The sequence below is a fragment of the Phascolarctos cinereus genome, unplaced genomic scaffold (assembly GCF_003287225.1).
Source record: "Phascolarctos cinereus isolate Bilbo 61053 unplaced genomic scaffold, phaCin_HiC Scaffold_4;HRSCAF=312, whole genome shotgun sequence".
Taxonomy (NCBI): domain Eukaryota; kingdom Metazoa; phylum Chordata; class Mammalia; order Diprotodontia; family Phascolarctidae; genus Phascolarctos; species Phascolarctos cinereus.
In genome coordinates, this window is record NW_027555847.1 from 483,053,577 (window position 1) to 483,069,945 (window position 16,369).

Consider the following 16,369-nt stretch of genomic DNA (forward strand, 5'->3'; position numbering starts at 1 on the left):
GCTATAATAATGGTGAGATCAAGAATGCAATAGTGAATAGAGAGACAGCTTCCTAGTCAGGATGACTTGAATTCAATTTACATTTTTAAAATAAAAGTCACCTTGAGTGGATCATTCAGTGTCTCAGTGTCACAATCAATTCTCCATGTCTATAGATGGCAAAACTGCTGCTAATTGGCATTGGTAAAAAGAATTTCTACATCAAGGAGCTCCCTATACTGACAAAATCACAAATATGTATAGATGTTGATAGAATTTGCTACTTAGAATGCCTTACTAGTATCCACAAAATATTAAAAAGAACCACGTCTGCCATATTACTTGATAAAAGGATACAGAAAAAAAATGAGAAGATGTGGGTTGGTTATAACCTGAACCAGTGAAAGAGTACCCATAAAGGTAAGATATGAGATTAATTGAAATAACTTACATAACAATTCACATTTACCAAGTCATTTCCTCCTAACAATCTTGTGAGGTAGATAATTATAATTATAATTATTATTGTTGTTGTTGTTACTGTTGTTGTTGTTATATAACTCATTTTACAGGTGAGAAAGCTGACACCTGGAAAGCTCAAGCATCTGAGCTTGACTCCCATACTAAGTGTCAGAGCCAGAATCAAACTGAGGTTTGCAAGATCATTGTACTTTCCACAATGCTCACTTTGTTAATACATCCTATTTGTAAGGAACAATAGTCAAGATATCTTCCACGAAAAACCCTAATTTATATTTCTTTTCCATTCTTGATTCAGCGAGTCTGTAAATTGCTGAATTAAAGATATAACTAATGCACACAAACTTTTTCTACTGATATGTAACATATTTTAATTTATGCTTCTCATTTTTGTGTCCATTTTATAAATTTAATTATGTTATCACTTCATAAGTTAAGTTGCTAATAAAATTGTTATTAATTTTCTAAAAAGATTGGAAATAATGTGACTATAGAGAGATAATCATTACATCAGAAATTCTTCTGTGATTGTGTTGCTATTATTGTTGCTTAAAATGAATAAGAACATGGCTGAGAATGCTTAGACTTGATAATCTACATGTTCTGTCTTCTGATTATTGGCTATATCCCCAGCTCATAAAACCTAAGTATCATCGAAATCTTTATCTCCAAAGCAGTGTTTTTATTTCAAGGAAACTACCCCCTTCTTAAATTCTTCCTTAATACCTAATCACTTAGCATGCTTAACATGCATTGGAGAAGCATTAATGTACTTCTCCCTGTAAAACCAGAATTGCAGTATGTAGTAGACTTGGGTATTGATTTAAATGTCTACTTCATCAAAAATGGTAGAAGGCAGGCTAAGGCAGTGAAGAAAGGTTCTGCAGTGTCTGCATTATGTAACATAGATTCAATCACTTTTTATAAACTCTATAGGGGTAGATGGATCTCTTATGCCCAAACCTCCTTACTGTGCTTTTCTGTACCACTAGTCACTTATATTTCCTTTCTTAGTTAAAGGGAATTTGATTGCTACTGTCACATAATTAAACCAACATTTGAAGGAGAAAATAAAAAAGCATGAAGAATCTATTGTCTTACCCATGCATTACTTAAAACCTGATTTGTTTTTTACTTGTACAAATTTTCCTTGCTTACCCATATTTAACTTGTCTTCACAACATATTATAAGTTATTTGAATTGCCCATTTATCTATAGGATTCAAAGGCCTTCATTAATTTAATAAGGCTGACAGGCTGTTAAACCCTAGTCACAAAGAAGAGGTACTATGTGTTAAATAAAACACACACAATATCGGCTAATTAAAATGCCCTCCCCCATACATTAAATCTTATGTTCACTGAAAACCTTGAGGAAGAACTCATTCATTTTCTCTTCCTCATTCAGAATCCCAAACTAAATCCATACCTTTAGCTTCTCTTTTCTGCTGAATATAGATATTTTCTACCTATTACTTTTCCCTTACATTTTAAGATTAAGAATATGAAACATATAAAGTCAGCTGACATCACTTTTTCTCCTCCTTTGCCCTTCTAAATGGAATTACAAAAATGTGAGTTCTCATTTCATTTCTCTTTTCTGTAAATAAAGTAGTTGAAGCCATGAATTAAGATTTGAAGCTTTTCTTCCTTGTTCTCCATTCTCATATGTGTTTACCTGCTCCTTCAGACTCCTAGTAAACTCACCTCCCAAAAAACACAAAAAACAAAACAAAACAAAAAAACCTTAATAGTCTCTACCCTCAACCTCCATTTTTTTCCTTATGATATTTAACCCTGTTAACTTTTGTGAGAAGTGAAAAAATGTTGATATTACAAATTGACTATTCATTTCTGTTCGTGGTTATCTTGACAAATCGGTAATCAGCAGCATCTATTCAGATAAGATGGTTAAATTATCACACCAAGGTGGTAAAATTGTTTTATTTGTCCCCTGAAAAGAAGAAAATATAATGTCCTATTTGTATTGGGGTAGAAGTGTGCCTATGAGCTTACCATAATCAATGGATAGAGACCTAGGATGGGTCCAATTACAGATGTAATTACAGAACTAAAGGGCAACTTATTCTAGGACAAGAATCCATAAGTTGAGTAGCATGAAGTTTTAGGCTTAGAGGGGCCTTTGGGCCCAGGCCATAGGTATGAACTGATATTCATTATCTTTGAGGAATTATGTTAATCAGAAAATTGTTAATGGGCTAGAGTAATGAAAATGTCTTGATTTTTAAAATGAAAAAAGAGGTAGATAATTTGAGCTACTGTCCTCTAAAATTGGTGTCACTTCTTCAAAAATTCCAGAATTTATTATTAAAGATAGTTTTTTTTTTCACATACATTAAAAAAGGGCTGAGGGTAGGGTAGAAAAATGACCACTAAGAATCAGCTTGGCTATCAGGAATAAATCATGACAGATTAACTAACCTGCTTTATTTAAAGTGTTAGTAGAAAAGTAGATTAAGGGAACTTCACATATTTCAATAAAGTATTTTGGAAAATATCTCATGCCTTTATAAACCATATGGAAAGATATCACAGAATCAAAAATAAAATATGGAATTTCAAGACTTTCTAGTGTCCCTGATGCTATTTAATCCAAAAGGAATAATTTCTATAGGTTATCTGACATGTAGTTACCCAGGCATTTCTTTTTTTTAAATTTTTTTAAATTTATTTTTAGTTTTCAATATTCACTTCCACAAGTTTTTGAGTTCCAAATTTCTCACCCCTCCCCCCACCCCGAGATGGCATGCATTCTGAATACCCCTTCCCCTAGTCTGCCTTCTCTTCTATCTCTCCCCCCTCCCTTCTCTCATCCCCTTCCCCTTCTATTTTCCTGTAGAGCAGGATAGTCTTCTGTACCCCATTTCCTGTATTTCTTATTTCCCAGTTGCATGTGAAAACATTTTTTTTAAACATGTGTTTTTAAAACTTTGAGTTCCAAATTTTCTCCCTTCCTCCCTCCCCACCCACCCTCATTGAAAAGGCAAGCAACTCAATATAGGTTGTACATGTGCAGTTATGCAAAACACCTCCTTAGTAGACATGTTGTGAAAAACTAACTCTGTTTCCCTTAATCCTATCCTGCCCTCCCATTTATTCTATTCTTTCTTTTGACCCTGTCCCTCCTCAGAAGTATTTGCTTCTGATTACCCTCTTTCCCAATCTGCCCTCCTCTCTATCACCCCCCCCTGCTCTCTTGTCCCCTTCTCCCCCTATTTTCCTGTAGGGTAAGACAGATTTCCATACCCAATTGAATGTGTATGTTATTCTCTCCTTAAGCCAAATCCTATGAGAATAAGATTCCCTCATTCCCTCTCACCTTCCCCTGTTTCCCCTCCACTGTGAGAGACTTTTTTTCTGTTTTTTTTTGTGAGATAATTTACCCCATTCTACCTCTCCCTTTCTTCTCCGAGTATCATCCTCTCTCATCCCTTAATTTTATTCTCCAGATATGACCCCTTAATCTTCAACTCACCCTGTGCCCTCTATCTATCTATCTATATATACATACATACATTTTTTTCCTTCAACTACCCTAATACTGACAAAGTTCTCATGAGTTACAAATATCATCTTTCCATGCAGGAATGTAAACAGTTCAATCTTAATAAGTCTCTTATGATTTCTCTTTCCTGTTTACCTCTTCATGTTCCACTGAGTCCTGTATTTGAAAGTCAAATTTTCTGTTTAGCTCTGGTCTTTTCATCAGGAATGCTTGAAAGTCCTCTATTTCACTGAATGACCATTTTTCCCCTGAAGGATTATACTCAGTTTTGCTGGGTAGGTGATTCTTGGTTGTAATCCTATCTCCTTTGCCCTCCAGAATATTATATTCCATGCCCTGTGGTCCTTTAATGTAGAAGCTGCTAAATCTTGTGTTATCCTGATTGTGTTTCCACAGTACTTGAATTGTTTCCTTCTGGCAGCTTGTAATATTTTCTCCTTGACCTGGGAACTCTGGAATTTGGCTACAATATTCCTAGGAGTTTTCCTTTGGGGATCTCTTTCAGGAGGAGATCTGTGGATTCTTTCAATTTCTATTTTGCCCTCTGGTTCTAAATATCAGGGCAGTTTTCCTTGATAATTTCTTGAAAGATGATGTCTAGGCTCTTTTTTGATCATGGATTTCAGATAGTCCAATAATTTTTAAATTCTCTCTCCTGGATCTATTTTCCAGGTCAGTTGTTTTTCCAATGAGATATTTCACATTGTTTTCTAATTTTTCATTCTTTTGGATTTGTTTTACAGTGTCTTGATTTCTCATAAAGTCACTCTTCCAATTGCTCTATTCTAATTTTTAAGGAAGTATTTTCTTCAGTAATCTTTTGGACTTCCTTTTCCATTTGGCCAATTTTTCTTTTTAGGGCATTTTTCTCCTCATTGGCTTTTTGGACCTCTTTTGCCATTTGGGTTAGGGTTTTTTAAGGTGTTATTTTTCCAGTATTTTTTGGGTCTCCTTTAGCAAGCTGTTGACTTGTTTTTCATGATTTTCTTGCATCACTCTCATTTCTCTTCCCAGTTTTTCCTCTACTTCCCTTACTTGCTTCTCAAAATCCCTTTTGAGCTCTTCCAAGGCCTGGGACTGATTCATATTTTTCTTGGAGGCTTTGGATGTAGGAGCTTTGACTTTGTTGTCTTCTTCTGGTTGTATATTTTGATCTTCTTTTTCACCAAAGTAAGATAATATAGTCTGACTCTTTTTGTGCTGCTTGCTCATGATCCCAGCCAATTACTTGAGTTTTAAACTCTTTGTTAAGGTAAGAGTCTGCTTCCAATGTGGAGAGTGTTTTGTCCCAAGCTTCAGGGGTTTGTGTAGCTGTTTTCAGAGATACTTGTAGGGACCTATAAATTTTCAGTTCTTCCAAGATGGTATGATAAGGGGTGAGGTGTTTACTCCTTTCCTGGCCTGTGACCACAAGTATTCCTTTCTGTCCTGTAACTGTGAGGAGGGGTTTCTTTCTACAGCCACTACAAGCTCCACCACGCCAGCGCTCCTCCTCACCCCAGCACTGCCGCCCAAAACTGTGACCCAGATCCACACATGGGCAAGGCAAGAGATTCCTGCCTCAGCACTGGCAAAGAGATCCCTGCAGTCCCTCTCTGATCAGCCGCTGGATTCCCCCGCAGTCTGTGGGCCAGAAGCTTGGGAAGCAGCTGCCCCCCTAGGGCCACGCTTTTGGGGAATGGAGCTGAAACCCTGCCTTCCTCTCTGACCACCGACAGAAACAGACTTTTCCCACTGCCCTTCTAAGTTGTCTTTGTCATTCGTGGATTGAGGAGTCTGGAAACATCCACAGCTGCCTGAGATTCAGTCCTCTGAGGCCTGCTCCAGGTTTGCTGCGGCCTGCACGCCCATGCCGCACTGTGCTGCGCTCCCAGCCCGGCGCGATACACCTTTCTGATCAATCATCCAGGTTGGGCTGGAAATTTGTTTCACTCTGTCTTTTTGTGGGTTCTGCTGCTTCAGAATTTGTTTAGAGTAATTGGAGGGGTTTGGGGGAGAACTCAAGCAAGTCACTGCTTTCACTCTGCCATCTTGGCTCCACCCCTACCCAGGCATTTCTTGAAAATCATCAATGAGAGGAGAATTCACCATCTCCTAAGGAATAACATTCTCATTTTTGAGAGTTTTAGTCACTAGGAAATTTTTTACCTCAAATCCAATTTAAATTTGCCTAACTTCCACCCATTTGCTATTCGTTAGTTCTGCCCACTAGTGACAAACAGAACAAGTGTAAGCCCTTTCCCAAGTGACAGCCTTTAAAATATCTGAATACCATTTTCAGGTACCTCCTGAGTCTTCTCCAGGCCAGTTCCTTCAAATAATCCTCACAGGCTATTAGTTTGAAGTAGTTACCCTCCTCTGGATGCTTACTAGATTGCTAATGTCTTTCCTAAAATGTGGTGCCTAGACCCAAATGTGATAATATAGAGAAGTCTTTGGTATAACTACCATTTTCTTATTCCTGGAAACTGTCTCTCTTTTTTTTCTTTTAATTTATTTTATTTTTAATTTATGTAATAAAGCAAGAATTCCCATAACAGAATACAATAAAAAATTGCAGATCTACTATGCACAACTTGCTATTCTTTTAAAATATGCAATGAAATTATGATGTAAATTTCTTTTTTCCCTTTTTTTCTCCCCCCATCTTGAGATGGAAATACATATATACACATACATATATATATGTATATATACGTATGTATATATATATATATATACACATACATATATATATATGTATATATATGTATGTATATATATATATACATACATTATATATAATAATTCTATATGTACTTCTATTTATCGGTTCTTTTTCTGAATGCAGCTAGCATCTTTCTTCATATGTCCTTTATAATTAATTTGGGTATTTATAATATTATATCTCTCTTAATGAAACCCAAGTTCAAATTTGCTTTCTTGGCTGCCATATGACATCTTTCCATCATATTGAGTTTAAAGGTCACCAAAGCCCACAAATCTGTTATAGCTGAAATTATTTTCTAACCATCTCTCACCTATATTTTTGCTGTCAAATATTTTAACAAATATATACATATATGTGTATATGTAGCTATACACATATATACATATATATGTGTTTATACACACACACACACACACACACACACATTTATATGTATATATTTGAACTGAAAAGAACCTATCAACTGATGACAACTTTTAAGTGAATTCACATCTGATTGGCTAAACTCCTATTCAGTGACTATGTCTTACCTTTGTATATCCTGAGCATTCAACATAGTTCTTCACATATAATAATTTAGTAAATGTTTGCTAAACTGAGAGGGAAAGCAACAGTGGAGTTATATACAGCTCTGCACTCAGCCTTGTTCGATTCAATATTTTAATCAAGTATTTGGATGAAATTATAAATGGCATGTTTATTGACTTAACAGATGACCTGATATTGAGAGGAATTGCTATTACATTGCATGAGAGAATTAAAATTCAAGCATACTCAATCCTGCTTAACATTTGTGTTGAAAATACAAATTTGTTTCACTGTGATTAATATATTAGGGAAATTATTTGAGCATAAAGCAAATTTTATATTCACTTATGCTTGATTTCATCTTCAAGAAACAGTGAGAAAATACAGAAAAGTGAACCACTTCACAATAATTTGTGAATTGCAGACTCTTCTGATGCCTACTTCCATAAGCAAACCAGATCTTTTCCAAAAGTATCATATTTACTGTATATCATCTTCTGGTGTAGTAGAAGCTGTGACCTGAGGAAGGCTGGTCCACTTGTCTCCCTCCCCCATCTTCCACCATGGCCAAGATGCACCCTGCCTGCCTCACCCAGGCTCTGCCCTTTCACTCCCAGCAACTCAATTTTGCCAGTCGAGGTCCCGTGGGAATAAGGCACAGGCTGAGTAGCAGCCCAAGTCTGAAAATGCCACTACTATTTATTGTAATATATTTTCTGTTTCTTAATTATTTAACATGCTTGAAACCAAACCTTTTATTAGGTTCTTTTTCTTCTTATTTTTAAATGTGAACTAATGAAGTTTTTTAATATTGTGCCCCAACTCCATTTTCCCCAAAAGCCCTGTGATTTTTATCATGTGATTTCACATGGCATAGTGATTTCTAGGAACATATATATGCCATTATCCCAGGACTGATTGTAATTCTTAGGTCTTCACAGTCCACTAAAATTAACAATATGAAATTCACATACATTCAAGTTTTAAAAATTCAGTGCCCACTACTGACTAAAGACTAGATATAAGATTTTCATTGGTGCAGGGAACTCCTTGGTGAGAGAACTCCCTCTATCAATGCAGGTGGACAACTTCTTCGCAATGTATAGTCTTTAATTATCTGAAATATCAAGAAGTTAAATGATTTTGCTAGGATCACATAACTTATGTATTACAGGCAAAACTTTAACCCACATGTTTCATCTTGAAGTTTGGCTTTCTATCCACTATGCCATACTACTTTTCATAGCATTAGATAGCCTACTATATAATAGGGGAGTTGGTACATTCCTTTTTGGTAATTGACAAATGAGGTCTTATAAAGCTAGAGTTTAATGGAGATTCCTTCATACTAGAAATTATACATCTACTACATCAGCCCAAAATTACATTAGGTCTTTTGTCTATCACATCACACAGTTAACTGATATTGAATATCCAGTTCACTAAAACCTTGAAGTCCTTTTCATTTGAGCTGCTTTTGTAGACCTATCTAATCCTATCATTGTGTAATTTTTTTAACCCAAGCATAGCACCTTATACTTATGTATAATACATATGATCTTGTTGATGAACTCACAACAAAGAAGGGATAGCAAAGGTCATTTTTCCCAGGCCACAGACAGGAGTCTTCATAAGGCATCCTGGGAATTATTAAAATGGGGAGCCCTATGAGGAAACTGCCATATGGTGAAGTGGATAAGGCATGGGACGTGGAGTTAGGAAGACCTGAGCTCAAATCTACCCTCAGACACGTACTAGTTGTGTGACCCTGGGCAAGTCACTTAACCTTTGTTTGTCTCAGTTACCTCAAATGTGAAATGAAAATGAAAATACCACTTATAGGGTGGTTGTGAAGATCAAATGAGATGACTTTTGTAAACCTCTTAGCATGGTACTTGACAAATAGTAGGTGCTTAATAAATGTTCGTTCAATCCATCCATAGCAAAAATTGAAAGTGAAGGTATGTTACACCATGTCAATCAAGTCCAAGGGAGGGAAAGAAACATAGTAGAACTAAAAAAAAAGCAGCAAAGGACAAATAGGAAATCAGGAAGGAACTAAGAAAAAAGATACCATGAATCTCACAATTTATTGGTATTGATGACATGAAATGAATATGAACCTTTTTTCTCTAATTTATGAAGGTGGAATTGTTAACATTCATTCTCTAGTTAAGTGTGCCTGTACAGGCTACCCTCTGTGCCTGGAATGCATTCCATTCTCTTATCTACCTATTAAATTCTTCTTTTCTTTCAAGGTCTTCTTACAATTGTCACCACCACAACTGATCATGCACTGATCACTCCAACTGAAAGTTGCAGCTTTTTAGTTTCTCCTAAAATACTTTAGAATGACTTCTACTTTTTCTTATATCATTCTAATTTGTCTAATAAGATTTGTCACCCTCACTTATAGGTTACCTGCCAGCTTCTTATTTCGCTTGGTCACACATTTAATCTTATCATCCTAAAATATAGAGTAATCTAGATACATGTCTATAAATTCACTCATTAATTAATGCACTTTCAAAACATCTATCAATTAATCAACTAAATTCAGACGCCTATCTTAGTTCACATTTTTTTTAATAAACCAGAGAAGCCTCTAGTCACAATAATTACTCTTGTTTCTCTGTATTAAATCCATTAATATTTTAGGATTAAAGTTATCTCAAACATTCACTATAATTGCAAATGACTTCACTTCTGAAAACATGGTCATATCAATTAGTTCATTCAGGTCAACAAATAGTCTCATGCTTCTCTTTACAAGATAGAGGTCATGATAATAGTTTCATAAAAATAATTCCTTTTTATAATCTTTCTCTGTGCCTAACTCAGTTTCTCTCCAGCCAAAAAAGGTCAATAGGCTTTTCAAAGATGACATCTCAAAGAATCACGGTGGCTACTACTACTACTGCTACTATTAATGTCACAGCTTCTCTGCTCTTAAAGAGACAGCAGTTTTTACAATTTCTGTAGGAAGTAGGCTATTGAAACAAGGGATGTGGCTCAGATTCTTAAAATCTGGCCCAGCCCCAATCAATGTTCTAATAAGCTTTGTCTTTGGCTGAAAGAAGGCTTGGGTAGTCAAAGTCATTCAGGCAGAACTCATGTCTTTAGCTCTCAATATTTTGGGGTCCCAGCACCCCTAATCCTCAACATGTTGGTGGTCCATACTGGGAAACTGCCTAACCCCAATTTCTTCTCCAGCCAAGATTGGAAGGTACGTAAGCCTCCCTTCTCTCCCTATCCCCCTCTCACCCTGCAGTTGGGGTCACTCTCCAACCACCTAGGAAGGTTTGGAGTTGCTTTTCAGGAAGATAGTTACTAGGCTGTCTTGAACTCAGCCTGACACTTTCATGCTCTTGGTCCAGTGGTTCATTTTGAGACCACGGATCTGGGCACACCTTCCACAGCATAGAGGACAAGGACAGATACCTTATCTGGAAGGGTATGCCCAGTTCTGTCAATTCTGTTAATTCTCTCAACACTAGGGAAATGGGAAAACTTCACTTTTTGGTTCCCTGAGGCTTACTTACTCCATTCCCTCTACACCCCTAGATCCTCCTCCATGGAGGGACTTCCTGTTCACACATCTGTGCCTGTAGGATCCCCTTTCTCTCCAGGCTTCTTGACCACTGAATCTTCACTGCTTTGCCCCTAGGTTAGACCTGGGAAAGGTCTCTAAAACCTTGACAAGGAAAGTTTTGTGCCTAGCCTCTATGATCTAGAGCACCAAGATAAATTGTAAAAGTTCAAAGAATGAAGATTCTTCTTCCTGTAGTCCCAGCTCTGACCAGGCTGACTGTAGTGAAAGTTAAAACAGGCAAAAACATCTTATATTCTAGAGGTTTTGTGATTGATCATTAAGAAGTTCTGAAACACCTCCTTACAATCCTAGTCACTCCCTTCCCCCACTCCCTTCTCTTGAGTCAAGAGAATATCTCCATTAACCCCTCTGATAGGAGAAGACAGTTTCTCCCTTCCCCCCCCTCCACCTTTGAATTCACCCTCCACCACCTGGAGAAAGGAAGGAGGGGAGAGGGGCAGCAGCTATAGTATGGGTCCCACTGGCAATGGCCTTGGATCCTGTGGCAACTTTTGCCTGGAAGCATCACCCAGGTTCAGCATATCCTTCTCACCCCACCCTCCCCAACCTCAACCAACTGCAGCTGTGGAGAGAGAGGAATGAGGGATGGGTCAAGGTAAAAAAGCCAGCCAGACTTGGAACTTGGGTAAGCCTGCTCTTTTAAAATTGTGGTTTTAACATTTTAATGATGTTCAAGCCAATTCTCTGTGTATAGTAATTTGGAAATGCATTTAACAAAATTGAAGTCATCTGATTGGTAATGGGTCTGTTTTAAGTTTCAGATAGGTAAACTTTTGTATCAGTTATGTCAAGCAACTTTTCATAATTTGTTTGCAGCTAAAAGAGTTTGGCTGTTACTTATGAAAACTGTTAAGATTTGCTGGTTATTGTTTTAATGTGCAAACTTGCCAAAAATCTGGTTTGGGTTTTGAAGTTCCTAACCAATGCACTTGGCTTACTGAGAATTTGCAAGTTTATAGACATAATCTCTAATGATTGGCTTTGGCATAAGGACAAATCAAAATTTGAGGTGTAAATCTGGGAAAATTTTTCCCTAAGCTGTGATTAGTGAAACTTGCTGTTTGAGGTAAAAGCTCTCTGGACTGTAACTAATTTTGTTTTGAGTTGTCTGATGGATCATAATAAGCCATCCATAACCAATAGTCAATGTCCTATCATCTGAGAAAAATGCCACTAGCTACTCAGAGAGAATGTGATATTGGTGGGAAGTCTGTATTGGGAAAAGCTGAGAGGACAATTTTAGCATCAGTGTAAGATAAGATCCTTCCGGCTCAGTTTCCATTATGTTCCTTTGAAAAGGAATGTTACCTGGCTATTCCTGAGTCTGGCTATGAGGTGGAACTGATACTGCATGATTTGAAAACTGTAAATTATCTGAGCTCAAGCAGAGTTCAGGATGTTTCATACTGAGATATTTGGGCCCTAAATCTAGTCCCTGCTTTATCCATTTATAGTAAATTTGTATAATCAGAGTAAGTGGTCAGTAAAAGATCAATGCAAGTGCATGAGATCTTGCTATTTTGACCTAAACTAAACAACTAAAATTAAGTCAGAAACATCTTTTTTAATTTTCATTTATTTACTTATTTATTTGTTTATTTATTTGTTTGTTTGTTTATTTTTAGAGGGAGGTAACCTATTTGGCCTAATCATTACTTAAGTATCCTCCCAAGTCTTTTGTTAGAATTGAAGTCAAAGTCAGTCTCTGGCAAATTCATTTGTGTAACTATTGAAGGGGGGAGGGGGGAGGAGGAACTTCAACATGTAAAAGTATTACTTAAACTTTTGAGAAACTCACAAGATCAGGTAATTCCGCAGGTCAAATGTATATGATTTTAATGGGGCTCTTGCACTTTTACTTCTCCCTATATCTGGGCCCTGTAACCTTGCTTGTCAGATTTATGTCTTCCAGACTACAGGCCATTCATCTACAGTTGGTGGCAAACAGTGGGTACCAGCCAATGTTCCCCCCAGCAGCTGCTGGATGCAGCCTGTGCTCCTTTCCAGTCAGCCTCCTCTTTGGGACCCCCTTGAGGCAGGGACAGCTCTATGCCCCTTGCCAGCAGAAAGCAGTTTCAGAAGCTGAGACCTTGTCCCTTACCTCAAAAGAATTTGGGTCCCACTGTTTGAGGGGGGGGAGTGATGGGGTTGGTATCTGAACCCCCAAAAGGAAAAGCCCTGGACTTTCCCATGTGGCCCAGGTCCCTGGTGTTCTCCTGGGGAAATTAGTACTTCCCAGTTAATTAACTGCCCTTTCATTGTCTGCACCTGGCCCCATCCTAGACCTTTACTCCTTGATCTTATCTAGACCCCAGTCTCCTTTGACCATGTGGTCCAGGTCCCTGGTGTTCTACCTCCCAGTCACCCCAGCTTACTGGCTACTTCCATCCAGATCCTCCCCAGATCCCTCCTCACAGTCACCTCAGACTACCTGATCACTCCTAGATCGCTCCCACAGTCTCTCTGTATATAAGATCCATCTTGGCCACCATTAAGGTGCCCAGATCCTTAAAATCTGACCTATTTGCATTAGCAATATAAATGCTTAGATTCCTTAAGAATCTGGCCAATATGGCGGATTTTAAAACTCTTGCCCACCCCTCAATCGATGTTCTGATAAACCTTGTCTTTGACTAGAGGAAAAAAAAGAAGAAAGAAACAAGTGCTGTAACTGTACTGGTGGTCAGGGAAATTGGCCAATGGGGTCCGGTCCTTATTAAAACTTTGGTGAGCTACTTCCTGCTATCTTTGGCTGAGGGGTTAGTACTGTGTAATGATGAGGAGTCTTCTGAAAGGTTGTGGAGATAGAGGATCTAGTGATTCAGCAATAGCTGATCCAGAACAGAGTGTGCATACAAAAGGGATGATCTGCCCTTCTCTCACTCTCTTTCCTTGGTGGCTTTCAGTGTAAAATACTACTTTGGGCTTCTGTGTAACAGAGGGACAGTTTGCTCACCTCCCCCAACCAGACACCATATTTCCACAGGCTATGAACCACTGTTTCTTTTGTGTTTCCTTATTTCTGTACTTTAGTGAACAAGTATTCTGAAATGGGAGTGCCCAAAAGATCATGTACATTTAGGAGATCCTAAGGAATCATTAGAGGTTGTATCAGCAATTAGAATTGGGAGCAGAGTCCACTAAAAGGTATAACAGTAGGTTCAGAAATTGGGAGGTAGGCAAGCAAGACCTGGAGACACATATTCCCAGGCAATGACCTTGTGGGCATTTTAAGAGCTGAAGAGATTATTAAGCTGCATAGAGTAACCTAGGCAGCAACAATCAAACCAATTAAGGAAGCATTTTAGCAGTTAGGAGACAAGTGGCATCTTACCCTTCCCTGGAATTCAAGCAAAAAAGAACTGGGAGACTGTATCAGCAGCAGAGCAGCTCAAGATAGCAGATAGTTAAACCTAAGAGGGACTTTATGAGGACTCTACAAAGGATAAAAAATACTTCCAGGTCCCAGAGTTGGGAGGTATAACTTTGTCACACAGTTTTTCTATGCATATACTTCACTACAATTAGACTATTTGAGCCTACTCTGCATAGGGACCTTGACTGCACAAGGGGAAAGCACAAACACTGGATTAAGGGAAGTGTTTTATACCAACTGTTCTAGCTATGTTTTCTCAGTAAATCCTATTTTAAAAGTCAATAGAGTTAAACTGGTTGAGAGATAATTGAGAGTACCCTAGTAACAGCGCAGGAATAGTGGTAAGCCACCATAAGTCCTCTGAGTTACTACTATAACCCTGAGGGGTGTAGCATTCAGCTGTAATCTGTAAATGCAAATGCTGCACTGAGCAAGCAGGTCTCGGAGTGTGTGCTACATACTCATCTGAGTAAATTTCATATGCTTATGAGTAGCTGAAGTAAATTATAATGGAAAAGAGCACTGAAGACCTGGTTTCTATTCTCAGCTCTGCTACTCACCTGTGTAATGGTGGATAATCACTTTCCTTTTGAATATGAGTTCCTTCATCTATAAAATCAGGGGTTTGGACTAAATAATCTCTAATATTCATTCCAGCTCACAACACCTGGGAGCAAAATTATTTTTCACCATTATATTCCCAGTTTCTGGCATGATATAGAGGCTCAGTAAAGGTTCTATTGAATTGGATTGGACCAGAGACATATATGGTAGATTTTTGTATAAATAAGTGACATGAATTCTTCAATTAGTTGTATATTACTTAAAAGAAATATTCATCTTTTGCTCCAATATTATTTGATTTAATTGGCAAATATTATGGCTTGATCACATTAATGCATATATATACTTTTCATACCATACTTTAAAGACTGATTCATTTGTAAGTTTTGACAAATTTTTCCTAACACACTTTTTATCTCTGTCATTTTTTAATCTGCTGCATTATTTTGAATTGTTTGTTCTTACAAAGGTAGAGCTATTAATCTAAGCAAAATTAAAGCACATTGTTTTGAACACAATTAGCTTTCACTTGGAAAACACAGACCAATTAGACTTTCTTTAATATGGTTCCAAATGCCCAAATTGGGAAAACAAAACATCACTATGTTAATTATATAATAATCTTAGCAGTGATTCTATGGTACACTGCTATATTTCCACATTAATTTTAATGCAAATCACCAGAAAAATTTTAAGGAAAATGCCTGAACTGAATATTACTAGATGGAATATTAGAGAAGTTAGAAATTTCGTGGACAAATATCTTTTAACTGGAAATAAGAACAGTTGTCAAATATCTTTCTTAAAAGAATATAACTTTTTTTGTATGAATTAATTATGTATTTGGTAAGAAAATCACTGTTGTGAGTATATCTAAACTGTGTCTTAGATCATCCTTAAACTATCTAACCAATTCTTTTGGTTTTAAAGACTATTTAATGCTCAATGGTAAAAAATAATTTGCATGAAAAACAAGGAAAGGAAACTATGAAACTTATTGTTTCCTGTTGACATAATGATAGATATCATGAAATAAATAAATGTCTTTAATCTAACTATATAGTCAATGTGATTCAAACATTTTCCTGGTAAAGTGTTCTATGAACAATATTTCACAGCTGTGGAAGGGTAGTAGAGTCACTGAATGAGGTGGAGTTTTCCATAGCAGCCTTAATTGCATGGATTTAATAGCTATTTCAAATTATTAAAGTAGTTTCATTCATTGAAGCTGAATTCCAAGTAGTTTCCTGTCATAAGAGCATCAGGCAGGATTCAGGGTCATTGTAAATCTGAGGGAGCAATTATTTTTGGATTCTTGCCTTTGCATGCTGAGTGTGATCTCAATGAATTTAGCACAAAAACTAGCAGACTTCACAAATATCAAGAACTATATATTCACAGCAAATTGAGCTAAATATTTTAATACTTTTTGTATCACTTTTCTTCTAGAATATTTTATGTCTTCTAGTTTATGCAAAGTATTTTACTATTTTTCTTGTAAACATGATTGAGAAGACAATAATAATGTGACATGTGAAATAACTATTTTGACACATACTATTATTGAGAAACAAACAAAAATGTTTTAAGATG

At 37.0% G+C, this 16,369-nt stretch overlaps 1 protein-coding gene across 1 annotated transcript in view; it reads right to left on the bottom strand.

Moving 5' to 3' along the window:
* The window catches only part of SNTG1 (syntrophin gamma 1), a 489,887-nt gene that overhangs the window by 171,778 nt on the left and 301,740 nt on the right, over positions 1-16,369 (bottom strand).